Source organism: Marmota marmota, unplaced genomic scaffold, assembly GCF_001458135.2.
Source record: "Marmota marmota marmota unplaced genomic scaffold, marMar, whole genome shotgun sequence".
NCBI lineage: Eukaryota > Metazoa > Chordata > Mammalia > Rodentia > Sciuridae > Marmota > Marmota marmota.
The window spans coordinates 6,692,277-6,706,229 of NW_025999941.1; positions in this window are offsets into that span (position 1 = coordinate 6,692,277).

Sequence of the window (13,953 nt, forward strand, 5' to 3'; positions counted from 1 at the left end):
TTATATCACTCTGGGGCTAGAAACTGGCAAGCAGTGGACAGGAAATATTTTCATTTCAAATCGTTTCAATCTTATGGTCTAGGGGCAAAAGTGTCTGATTTCAGGAAAGCCGTGGTGAACAGCATAGTAATGAATGCATTTTTAGTTGATTAAGCAGGCATTCTCTCCCTTTCAAACAATCATCCCTCTTTGGCTTGGTGGGGCTAAATAAACATGTGATATTAAATGATAGCATTTCTTCTGTTGGCCTTTGACCATCTTTAACTTTTCAGTGTTTTCCAGGAATCCTCAGCAGAGCAGGCACAAGCCAGAGGAGAGTGGCTTGACTCAAGTTTGGGCCCTCTTTGTCCTGGCTTCTTTCTGAGCAGAGGTTTTCTGAGATGATACTGACTCTCCTGAAGTTCCCTTTAAAAATGGAATTTGGTATCTTGCCCTTGGGATTATGAATTTAGGAGGAAATGTTTTCTACCTCTTGTCTTTTTGTTTTTTTAAAAGTCTAAAGTTCTGTTGTAATGTGAGCCCTGATCTCTCATGTTCAGGTAAGGGTTGCATTCAGGGAACATCCGTGTTGTGATGATGTGATGGGGACACGGTGATTTCTTCCTGGCTGCTCAGTGCCCGTGGATGTGTTATCTCAGTCATCACTTTGCAGCAAGCCTTGGAACTAGGCGATTATTTCTGATGTGGTCCCCCCCACCCCAAGATGAGGATTCCATGGCACAAAGAGCCAGGAAGGGATTAAGATGGGAGGCCATGTGACTTGGGGAGGCCTCTCTCTGCCAGAAACCGGAGCCACAGAGTTCTTACCCTGCCCGTGCCCCGAGCAGTCTGGTTCACCCTGCCTTCCAAGCCCCCAGCCTAAGAGGGATGTCTGCCATGTGCAACAGAGCAATGAATGGGGGTGGACAGAGAGCAAGATGAGAGACCAGAGACTGCTTTGCAGATAATTAAATTAAATTTGGATTAGGCATTTACCTGAAAGGTTCTCAAACCTGGCTGAGTACCAGAATCACCTGAGGAACATTCTTAGGGTGGAGGGGGTAGATTCCGGGCCTTACCCTAGACCTGCTTAAGTGGGATTTCCAGGGGAAGGCCAGGAATCTGAGTTTTCTTTTTTTTTTTTTTAAGCTGCCAGATCAGCGGTTGCCAGGGTTTTGGGGGGAATGGAAGGAGAGTTTGACTATAAAGAAGCAGAACCAGGAAATTTTGGGGAGCAGTGGTATACTGATTTTGGTGGTGGATGAGTAAATGTATATATGTATATAAGCTTCTGGAACTGTACACCAAAAAACGTCAATTTTACTGAGCGTAAATTTTTCAAGATAAGGTGGCACATGGTGCCTGGTGACAGTTGGGAAGAGTTGTCCAGCTGTAAGAGAATTTCACCTGGAATCGAAAAGACAGGCATAGGTAGGGTGCTGAATTCTGAAGCCCGTTGATGTCCAGTAGAATTTTCTGTGGTGGTGAACACATAACATTCTTCCTTGTGCTATCCAATTCAGTAACCATGTACCATAGGTGGTTAGTGAATACTTGAAATGTGGCTAACACAGTTAAGGATCTGAATTTGTAATTTTTCTTAAATTTTAATAGCCATACCTGCCTAGAGTATACCTGATTGGATCATTTGCCCTCTGAAGCAGACCTTGTGGTAGTGTGGAGTACCTTTAGGTACTTAGGGTTACCTAATAAGTACCTAAGTACCTCTAGGTCAGTGGTACTTGATGCTTATGGGAGAACAATAATAGTAAGTCATCCCCAGTACAGGGCAAACTGGGAACATGGGCAGGACTTGCCAGCATGGGTTGGTGAGTACAAAGGAAAAGGAGCCTTAGAATAAAGATTGACCTGGGACCTGCTCAGGTAGAGGACTGTCCTGTCAAGTGGAGAAATCTTTTTCTTCCCCAAAGATAGCAACAGCTTTGGTTTTGTTCTTTCCTAGCTTTCCAACCTCATTCATCTTAAAAGATGCAGAAGTTAGTTGGTATGCTAAGTAATTGTGATTTGTTTTCTCTGAAGTAACAGTATATTCTGGAAGATAGCGCAGGATTCAGGGGATCCCTGGGTGGAGAGGTTAGGGGTGTGTGTAGCCTGGCTGGTGGTGTGCAGAGCCTACCTCTCTCTGGAAAGAGTGCGACAAAAAACCTACATTGGATATCCTGTTCCTTTTGGAGGGGAACAAGATAATGTGAAAATGGCAATTAGGCATAAACCTTCCTCATCAGTCATTGATCACGTAATTTCCACCTTGGCTCTATTCAGCTGCTCTTAAACCTCCTTCCCTCAACCCCCATGGATTTATGTTATCTTCAGTAGGGTTGCTTTCCAAATGTGCTATAAAAGAGTGAGATTCAGAGAGTGTGGACTTTTTTTTTTTTTTGGCAGTTCTGGGTATTGAACCCAGGGGTGCTTTACCATTGAATTACATCCCCTTTTTATTTTTTATTTTGAGACAGAGTCTCACTGAATTGCTGAGGTTGGCCTTGAACTTGTGATCCTCCTGCCTCAGCTTCCTGAGTTACTGGAATTACAGGCATGTGTTGCTGTACCTGGCTAGTGTGGACTTCTATTATTATGAACAAAATGGTGGCCGAAGTAATATTCTAATTTGTAAAGGTATTTGTTCATAAATAAATTTATTCAATGATTAACAAAAAATTTCATGTTGGGCTGGGGATGTGGCTCAAGCGGTAGCGCGCTCGCCTGGCATGTGTGCGGCCCGGATTCGATCCTCAGCACCACATACAAACAAAGATGTTGTGTCCGCTGAAAACTAAAAAATAAATATTAAAAAGAATTCTCTCTCTCTCTCTCTCTCTCTCTCTCTGTCTCTCTCTCTGTCTCTCTCTATCAAAAAAAAATTTCATGAGCTATAGGATTGTAACTCTTAAATTTTGAAATCTTATTTAAAAATAGGACTTATATGAAAGCCCCAAATGAGGGCTTTAAAAATAGTAGAACTATTCTTTTATTTTTATCTACTTAATTTGTTTTATTTTGCAGAGTCTGGGGTTCAAATCCAGGGCCTACCTAGCTTAGTGGTCTATTATTGAGCTGCACCTCAGGCTTGAGAAGAATAAGTAAATCATCATAGCATCGTAAAGGGAAGATTTCCTTGTATTGTTTTAACTAATTGGTAACTTCAGCCTAATAAGAAAAAAAGAGCTTAGCATTCAATATTAGTTTTTTCCACTCTTGTTCACACAAACACATCTTAGTGGCAGAGTTGTAATCATTGTATTGGTTTTATTTATATATGGTTGATTTTAAAATTGTGCTTCAAAGTTATTTCTAACTATTAATGTGGTTCATAAAAATGTCACTTCCAATGACCATTTAGTATTTTCATGCTGTATGCCACTTTCTCCCATTGCCAGCCCTCTTCCTCACTATTCATGAAGCATTCATCTAGGCTGATTCCAGGTTACTGCGGCTATAATGATGCTGTGAACATCTACATACAGATTGGTCTCCTGCATCTCCCCTGGCCATTTTGGTGTATTTTTTGGGCATATGTTCCCCAAAGTAGAAGTACTGGGTCAAAGGATTTGTAGCTTTTACTACATGTTCACGAACTGCAGTGTATAATGACTGGCCAATTTACTGGGAAGAATTGTGTTTTGAGAAGAGGGCAGGTTTGGCTCACGAATCCTAGCTCTACCATTTGCTACCATTTATTGTCACCTTGGGCAAATTTCTCCCCTCCTTCCTTTCCTTCCCCCCCTCCTCCCTCTCTTTTACAGGACAAAAAAATACACATATTTATAATATGAGAGTATTACACTCCCTGAGCCTATTACTTCGTCTGTATAATGGATTAATAATCATACATTTCCCTGAGTTGTTTTGAAGTTTAAGTTATACACTGTCATCAAAACATTTTTGGGCTGGGGTTGTAGCTCAGTGGTAAAGTACTTGCCTAGAGAGTGTGAGTGTGTTGCACTGGGTTTGAACCTCAGCACCACATAAAAAATGAAAAAAATAAATGAAATGAAGGTATTGTGTCCATAAACAACAAGATTTAGCTCTGCACCTGGCCACGTAGTAACTATTTAGTGATTGATGGTTGTCTTTGTTGTCAGCTATTTTTCCACATCCTAAAAATGTTGACCTTTGTTATTATTTACTCTTTGTTATTTTGTTAATTCCTTATGTTTGCTTGATTCTGGGTTTATTAGAGAAGCACTGAATCTTTCTACTTGGTTATTTATCTTCTCAGTATGTTCTAATGCCTTTAAGTCCAGTGTACTAAAGCTAGGTGTGGGTGAAATATTGCTTGGTAGAGAGTGTTAGGGAAGATGGTTTAAGTGAGTGAATAAGTGTTTTAAAATAAGAATTATTAATTGAGTGAGCCTTCCTGATTTTATAGCATATTATGAAAATAGTTGAATTTAAGTATCATCATGGGAATTCTATTCATACCACTTATTAAGTTCCTTGCATATCTCAGTTTTTAACATCTACACTACTGTTAGTGATTGATTTAAATCCACTTAGTTTTCTGGGCTAGGAGCTTTTAGGACCTAATCAATCACTGAATCCATAAACAAGGGCACTGCCTCAGACCCCCTTGAGCTTTGAATCACATCGCAGTGTTGACAGTCCCCGAGGCTTGGATCTTTCTGTCAGCAACTGTCAGGATCACAGTCAAAGAGGATTTGGAGTATTGCGGTAGGTGGTGGTGGGGGCAGGGGAAAGGCAACTGAAGATAAAAGTTGATCATAAATAGTTGGGTAGGGTGCAGTGGTGCACACATGTAATCCTAGTGATTCAGGAGACTGAGACAGGATGCTCACAAGTTTGAGGCCAGCCTGGGCAATTTAGTAAGACCCTACGTTAAAATAAAAAGGGCTGTGGATGTAACTCAGTGGTAGAGTGACCCTGGGTTCAGTTCCCAGAACACACAAAAATTTGGGTGGGTTATAGGGGTATTTAGCTTAGTAGTGTGGGGGCATTTAGTGTTTGAGAGTCTCTGTGTTCGATCTGCAGCACTCCCACCTCACCAAAAGAAGTAGTTTGTTTAGAAGATTATCTGCTTGTAGCAACTGCAAAATCAAGTCATTAATTTTTTTGTGTCTCCTTTCTCTCATTTATACCTAGCTGTCTTTTTACTAGGAATGCTATGGAAGTTAGACTAGTGATACACACATATACACTCATTCATACCTACCTCTTCCTTACCTCTTCCTACCTCTTCCTTGAATCTTCATTATGAAGCAGAGTACAGCAACTCTGGTTGATTCTGGATTTATTAGAGTAATAAAAAACTCAGCCCCCTAAATCACTGTTGGTACTGTTCCTTGCCCCCCTGCCCCTTACTCAGAGATTGCTGTCTAGTGGGTTTCTCTTTGGGTTAAGAACTCTACTCCTAGTGTTCCTCTACCCTCCCTTGATTGAACTGGTGTTGCTTTCATGGGTCCCGTGGGAAGGCCACTGGATATGGCTAGAACACTTCTGGAAGATCCCTGTAACAGCAACCTTTTCTCTCCACAAGGGTGGGTTTGAGATTACCCGTACCAGGTTGAAGATCCTGGACTTAAAGTACATAGGAAGGTGGCCACGAGGAGGCCAGAGAAAGAAGATAGAAGTGGAGATGGGCTTTAAGAAGATAAGGTGAGAGGCTGAGGTTGTGGCTCAATGGTAGAGCGCTAGCCTAGCACGTGCGAGGCACCAGGTTTGATCCTCAGCACTACATATAAAAATAAATAAAATAAAGGTATTGTGTTGAACTATAACTAAAAAAAAAAAGAAGAAGAAGATAAGGTGAGACTTGGAGGCTGAGGCAGGAAGATTGCAAGTTTGAGGCCAGCCTCCGCAACTTAGTGAGATCCTGTCTCAAACTAAAAGGGGCTGGGGATGCTGCTCAATGGTAGAACACATCTGGGTTCATTTTCCAGTACAAAAAAAGAAAAAAAAATGGTAAAGGTTTGCATTGGCATTCTCTGATGTTTGGGGAAAAGGAAAGAATGCCTGGGTCTCCAGAGGGGTCTATGTCACAGGCCAGAGGAGGAAGTGGCAGTGAATGACTGGGAAGAGGTCACCCATTCAGAGACCAGTCAGGTCTCTGATAACAGGGCTTGAAGCTTGAAGCACCATCAAGGCCCATTTGATGAGGAGCCTTATCTTCTGGGGTCACGCCCTCCAGAAGCTCTGTGCTTAGACAGGAGTGTTGACAAGTTGCTCTGGGAAGGAAATGTATGGTTTTCAACCTGTGCCTCCACCTGCAGTTGTAGCAGAGCAATCAGCATCTTAAACCTCTGCAGAAAAGAGTGGAGACGTGCAAGGGACATGCAACTTGTACCTCTGAATATCCTTGTCCCAAATAATGCTTGGTCAGCTTCCCTGAACCTTTACCCAGTACTCCATGATTTGTGCCCCTCTTCTGTGACTTATGGCCAGCAAGGAGTTGGGCACACTGCCAGTCCTTTATATTTGTAGGAGCCTTTGAGGGTCTCCCCAGTGCCACCAGTTGGTCACTCTTTGAGAAAACATTCGTGTGCTTTGGTGACAAAGGCCCCATTGCTGTGGTGGAGCTAAGAGGGAGGGAAAGGGAAGAAGAGGTAGTGGCCTCTTGGGAGTCCACTCAGTGCTAGAAGCTTTTTCTCCTTACTGTGTCTTGGCCTAATTGAAACTTCGGCCACCTTTGCAGAGAGCTGTTGTCTCCAGGTGAGAATATCCTGGAATGGGCTTTATATCTGTGAAAATTAGAAAAGGAGATAAATGTTAGGGACTGTGTCTCCTATCCTGATGTGCCCTTCCACCCCTGAAGGTACAGAACAATTTAACTCCAAACATATGTCTTGAGTTGTACTCCTGCTTTCTAATTTGGAAATGCGAAGTTGGCCACTTTTCAAAAGTGGCCCATTATCCAGTCTCTCAGCTAATGAGTGTGTCTCTTTCATGTGACTGTCACGGCCTGGGAACGCTGCCCCACTTCAGTCACTCTTTGACCCTTCCCCAGGGCCTAGCTCTGGACCCTGCACATCCTGGATGCTCCATGAACAAGGGCTATACTACCTGTTAAATATAGATTTCCAGCTTACATATCATTAGGGCTTTTGGTTAAAGGGGATTGTGATGGAGTCAGCATTTTTGGGAGCATGTGAAACCTGTTGGCAGAACTGTGTACAAGCCCAGTCTTCCAACACCTCCTGCTTCTGATTGAGACTGAGATTGTTTGTCCTGGAGCTATTCCTCTAACTCCTGGGAGGAGGAGGGCATCCCCAGGGCCAACCCTGCTGATAGGTTACCATTCTTGCCCTCAGGGTCCTGAAGAGGATGACATAGCCTTTTGTAGAGATTGCTTAGGTACAGTGGAGACAAATAAATTCCTCCTACAACTCAGACATTTCCCAACCTTTGCAAACAAAACACTTCAGAAAGGATACCCACCCCATCCCTGTCCCCTGTAAGGTGGCGGAAGGAAGCTTTGGCTGACAGGAGAGTTAAACAGACTTGAAGGTAGGTCACATTTCTGACATACCATTTTCCTCTGCTGTACCAGCAGCTGCTCTCTACTTTGAAAGGGGGCTTAGCTGCTCCTATAAACTTTGGTTTCTGATAATGTAAACTATTATTAGGATTATCTTTTTATTCATAATATATGCCTGAATCTGTACTTTATTTATGTTCTGTTTAAAACACTCATTTACCTTCAGTACCCTAAGCCAGCTTTTTCCTCTGAAAATGAAGGAAAACTTTGTAACAGGCTATTTACATCTCTCTCTGGCTGAAAGGGATACTGGGAACAAAATCATGGGGTTGAGGAAGCTTTAGGTCTCAACAAAGCTTCCAGGTTAAACTGGGACATGGTGTTGACAAAACATTTTGGTTTATCTCAAGGGTGGCTGTTTTAATGCACAAATGCTTGATTTTCTTTTTGAGAATTTTTGGCCTTTGGAGTCTCCTGCTCACTTGCTTCCCTCCATTTCCTCACCACCTGGTAGAACACTTTGCCATTAAGGACATCCTGGCAGTGAGAGTTCTGAGGCCCAGGCTGGTGTCACTGCAGTGGCCAGACTCTCCCTCCCTGCAGAGAGGTGGGAGGAAGGCCCAGTGGTTCTGCCTCAGGCCTTCCTGACTTATTTGTAAGGAGAGAATAGGTTAGTATGCAGGCCAAGAAAATCTAATAACCTTTTCAATTTTTAATAAAATGTCTCTCCCACCCTTTGTTTCTCTCTCCACTCCTCCCCCAAAGAAAGAACAGACTGAATTTTTAAGCACATCTGGACACTGTTTTCGTAAAACTCTTACCCTGAATTCCCAGAAGGAATGTATTGGCTCCCATTTTTCCAAGCAAAAACTGAACCAATTCCTTTGTTTATAAGTACTGTGCTTGTGTATTTTAGTCAGACAGTAAAAACAGGAATTGCACTACTTTGAGAATCCTTAGCTAGGCCCAAATGTCCTTTATGGCTCTCTCCAAGTCTTTGAGAGGTGCTAAATGTTTATGATTGGTTATTACTGGTGGGGTAGTGAAAGGTAGGGCAGGGAATTCATGAGCCCCTTCTCTAAAGTCCTTTTTCTGCTTTCTGTGGCTGAATGCTCAGGCCACCAGCCCAGGGGTACTCATAGTCCTGGCTCATTTGTTCTACTTTCTCTCCTGTGCAGTATCCTCTTGGTGAACACAATGTAGATTCAATCAGCTGATAGATAACATTCCAGATCTGAGAATCTAAAGGCTTGCAGTGGAAGACAGAATCTGTCTTCCCCTTATCAGTATTTGTGTTGTTCTTAGGTGAATCTTCTAGAAGTCTAATATTGCTCAGAAAGTGCAATGAAAGTGAGGTTCATCTACCAGCATCAGTCAATTAGGATGCTGTCTAGTGTTCTCCTAGTATAATGAGAATTGCAAAAGAGATTAAAAGAGTGTTAAGCTTTTGAAGATGAGATATAGGGGCACTTGCTATTTTAAGGTACTTGTAAAACAGCATGGTTCAGTTCAAACTGGTAGTTGCCGAAGTTCTTTTTTATGCTCTTTAAAATTATGTTTATGAATTAAAGTTGGACCTTTAGGAAGACATCAGGGCAGTGTGGTTAAGTTATGAGGGTCATAGCTCTGCTATTACCCAATAAATGTTCATTAGTGATAGTGACTAGCATAGTAGTTACTGCTGCTTAGAATATGGCTTGCCATAGGCTGGTTGTGGGTGTCTGGAAATAAACTCTAGAGTGTCATATTTCTGTAGGCCTCATCTCAAAAGTTAATCAAATTTAAGGACTGTCATCTTTTGCCTTTTTCCTCCTACTTTTTGGAAAGAAGGTTGTTAGCCATGGCACCAAAGTTGATCCACCAAGCCTATCAATATTATGGATGTGTATCTGTTCAAATGGTGGCAAGTGTAGTAGCATAATGTCCAAAGTAGGATGATCTAAAAATTAATGCTTGTATGACTGCTTTCTTGCAAAAATTTACTGTTTTCCTGAGTTTGGGACATAAAAGGTTTGCCTGAACTATGTTTAATTTGATAACTTTGAGTCATATTGATAATGTTCTAGCTAATCTTTTGAACTTCTATTTATTTCGGGGTTCTGAGGAATAGTTATGTTATGGTTCATTTATTCAGGATACCAGCTTTTAGACCAGTTGGTTAGGAATGTTGGGTTAAAAAGATGACCTTAGAATTAGTAGTTCAGGGTTGGTTACCTTTATATTTTCCAGATAACATTGTTTTAGAAACTGCAAAAAGCTTTTATTGGCTTAGCAGTAGATCAGACAATAAAGTGCTGACCTGATATTGGGGAGCATTCTGACTTGGGATCTCTGTGCTCTCCACAACACAACTAGAGTGCTGTTCAGGTAATACTGCAAGCTCTGAGGGCACTTGTGCACGTCAGCCAGAAAATGAGCCATCTGTCTTTTCAGTTCCTTGTTCCAGTGCCAGTGGCACCTGTTGGGTTTTTTTTGTTTGTTTTAATTTTAAGGTAATGGAAAATTTTTCTTTAAGTGGCCTCCAATACATGTTTTCTACTTTTCTATAAAACCATGAGATGTGCCAGATGTGGTAGTGCACACCTGTAATCCCAGTGACTCAGGAGACTGAGGCAGGAGGAGGATCACAAGTTCAAGGTCAGCCTCAGCAACTTAGTGAAATCTTGTTTTAAAGAAAAAAAAAGGGGGGGGCTGGGGATGTAGCTTAGTGGTAAAGCACCCCTAGGTTCAATCCCTAGTATCAAAAACCAAAGCAAAACAAATAAACTAGGAGATATGTCGGAATAGCAGCAAAAAAACTTGGGAATTAATATGAAGGAGTTATTTTAAATGGTCTATCAGTATAATTATTTGCTCAGTTTATTTTAATAAAAAAATGTGATTTTCATGTTGAAAATATTAATCTTGACTATCTCCGTTTCTCTCAGATCTATCCTTTACCATCATTCCTACCACTGCCAACCATATTATCTTCATACCTATAGACTCCTGAGGTTGTCTCCTACCTGGTGTGCCTGCCTTCTGCCTCCCAAATTCTTCCTGCAAATGTGACCACAAGACTGATTTGTTATGATTATGTTTTGGCTTCAGCACCCTCCATTTTAGAATTTTCCTGTTGTGAAAAAGTTATAATGTACATAATATAAATTTTACAATTTTTAAGTGTTTAGTTCAGGTGCGTTGATTCATAATGCTGTGTCACTGTCACCACCATCCATTTCTAGAACTTTCTCATCTTCCTAAACTGAGACTCCATACCCATTAAACACACAGTAATTCCCATTCTTCTCTACCCCGAGACTCTAGCAGCCACTCTTCTGCTTCCTGTCTTTATGAGTTTGACTCTCTAAGTAGCTCACATAAATGAAATCATGCATATCTGTCCTTTTGTGCCAATGTCAGGTTTTTAAAGATTGTGTTCAGTGACTCTTATCTTTAGGAATTTTGATGAAGAGTTGTTAACAGCTATCAAAGGGCTTCTGTTTCCATGTCTTCTCTATATCTCTTTAGACTCTATGTAGTGAGTTCTATCTTGGGGTCTGATAGGGGTTTCCCTGAATATAGACAGGGAAGTCAAGGTGTGAAAGTGATGGAGAAAGAGGGATGCTGAGGGAGCCTCACCTTGGGCCTCCATAGCACACCTAATACCAAAAATTAGGTAAGGTAATAACTGTAAGTGGATAGTGGCTAGGACTCTTCTCTCTCCTTCTTAAATTCCTTCTATCTGTATTAAGCACAAGGCACAGGCCCATCTTGAACATATGAGGTGTGTAAGGAGACCCCAGATGTCGCCTTGCTATTGTATTGGTGTTCCCTCCAATCTCTAGGACCTATATTGAATCATCCCTTTTATTTAGTTCTCTGATCCTTTTGGTTCATCCTTTGAAGCTGCTGTTTTATTGCTTTTCTGTCTTCCCCATCATTAACCTAGCCCATCACTACCTTGGTCTACATCAGAGACCCTTTCCCCTACACTCTTGTTCTCCCAATCAAGGCTATGCTCACATCTGTAAGGAGTACTTTGGGTCTTGCCCAACTCCAAGATATGCCACATGCAAAGATGAACCCAGTTGTCCATTGTAGCCCTATGGTTCCCCTCTTTTCAGGCTATCTGAGGCCATTTTACATGGAAAGGATGAGACTCTTGGTCATTCATTCCAGAGTCTTCAGAGTATCTGCTCTGGATGACAAGGAATAGTGGCATTTACTGAATGCTTGCCACATGCCTGATACAGGGTTGTGTACTTTGTTTAGGTGCTCGTATATTTATGTCTGTTTGAAGTGACCCATTCACCAAAGACCATGTGCCTCAGGAACTTGCTCCTTGTGGAGTCACTTCCTGGCCAGTTTCCCTTTGTTCAACTCCCCCCCACCCCCTGAAGTCCTTTTGCACTCAAGCCCAACTGCATAACTTAGTACATTTATTCTACAAAGTGTAACATCATCTATTGTAGTTTTACATCTTTTAGCTTTTTTTCCAAAATTAATTATAAACTCCTGGAAGCAGAGATCTTGTTTAGCCTTATTCCTACTTGAAATGACCTTCCCAGGGCAAAGCATAGTGGAAACTCTTAAGACATCTGAATAATAAGAACCTTTGCCTTTGCAAAGGTCTTTCATGAATAAGTGAGGAGAAGAAAACCTCAGGGAAGGGTTAAATACTGTCTTTAGATTGGGCTAAGGTTTGAAGCACAGATCTTTCTTCTTCCATAACCAGGTGACACTTTGACTCTAATCACAAAAAGGAATTTACAGCTTTTACCAGCAAATTGTCTTATCTCCTCAGCTTGCTCTGTAGAATCAACTTTGCCCTGGTGTTTTCCTAGCCATTCTGACCCCCTGGAAACAGGAGTGGGAGTGTTTCAGTTTCCACATGGCTGTAATGTGATTACTGTGCAGGAGGGAGGATGCTGTCAGTCTGCTTCCTGGATTTGCCTGTTTCCCTTTTAATTTTACACAGTTCTGTTATTCACATGAGACCTGCCAACTAATCATAAAATCCACTAAATTTATGTAATTAAAAAAAAACACACAGGATAATTTATAGTAATTCAGTTATCCTTTGGAAGAGCGTTTAGGATACCCACACCAGCAGATAACCTACCTACTATGTGCCAAATGGCTTTACCCATCTGCGGCATTGCCTTTTTCATGCATAGAATTAGCATTAGAGCAGGAAAAAGGGCCAGCTTTGCTGTTTCTTAACAATGGCATTTTACCTTTACAGAAAATGATGAGTGACTCATAGCTTGTTGGAGCCCAAGAATTTGGCCCAGTGGTCCTACCTCTCACCTTATTAGGTTTTTTCGTAATTTCCCTCATAGATCCTACATGTTTCTTCCAAAAGGAATGACACTTATTGGTAGCTAGTAGAGGTTTATCAGGACAGATGTTCTGTGTATTAGGATCTAACTTGGGTCAAGGCATTGTCCATGCATTAGAGACAGCTGGAGGAATAATTTTCAGCATGATGAGGGGGCGACTGGGAAGGTTTTAGGTATTCTTCTTTGTATTTAAATTTCTTTTGTCTTGAACTTATAAAGCCCACTTCAAAAGAAAAGCCTTCAGTTTTCCTTTAGACCCACTGGGAAGGAATCTCAGAACTGCTGGGCATCCAATCCCTGTTGGACAGATAGTAGATGACAGACAGGAGTTGGCACATCCCAGCCGCTGCCTTCCTCCCAGATTCCTGCTCATCAGGTCCTGGGTCTGCAGTGCCTCTAGGGCTTTTCCTCCTCAGTTCTTGAGTGCACTGCTTTTGTGTCCCAATGAGCATTACCACTCACCTGACAGCAAAGCCTCACATTGACCAGCTCCTCGTTCTTAGTTTGAAGTCATTTTCTCCAGAACCTTTGGACTTTCCTTAAGGGGAAAAAATACTCCTTTTTATAAAATTCTTTTCCATTTTACACTAACTTTATGACAAAATGTAACAGGTTTCTTATTTATCTCCACCATATGCTTTGATTTTGTAAACATTTTGCCACAGGAAGCCTAATGAAGGGGTCAAGATATACTGACTTCCTCTTGCAAGAAAGAAGGTTGTGTGGGGCTGGGGTTGTGACTCAGTGGTAGAGCGCTCACCTTGCACGTGAGAGACCCTGGGTTCAATCCTCAGCACCACATAAAAATAAAATAAAACTAAAGATATTGTGTCCATGTATAACTAAAAAAAAAAATAAAAAAAAAGAAAGAAGGTTGTGTATGCCATTTGCTTGCCACAGTCCTGTAGGAGAGGAATCAAGGTTCACCACCACTCCTGGGCCACTTTGTCAGGGGAGGAAATATGCTTCTGCCTGCAGTTCCCTTTGTCTGTCTCCCTCACAATGAATTTGCTATGCAGTTGACTCTCTATACCAATCCATGCCAGAGAGGGATTTCAGGGAGACCATTCCTAGGAACAACACACTGCCTCCCTTACCCACAAGGAACATTTATCTAAATCTAAAAACAACCAAGACATCAATAATTTATTTTCACATCATTCTTTACTCTCCTTCTCAGAATGACATTTTAGCTGT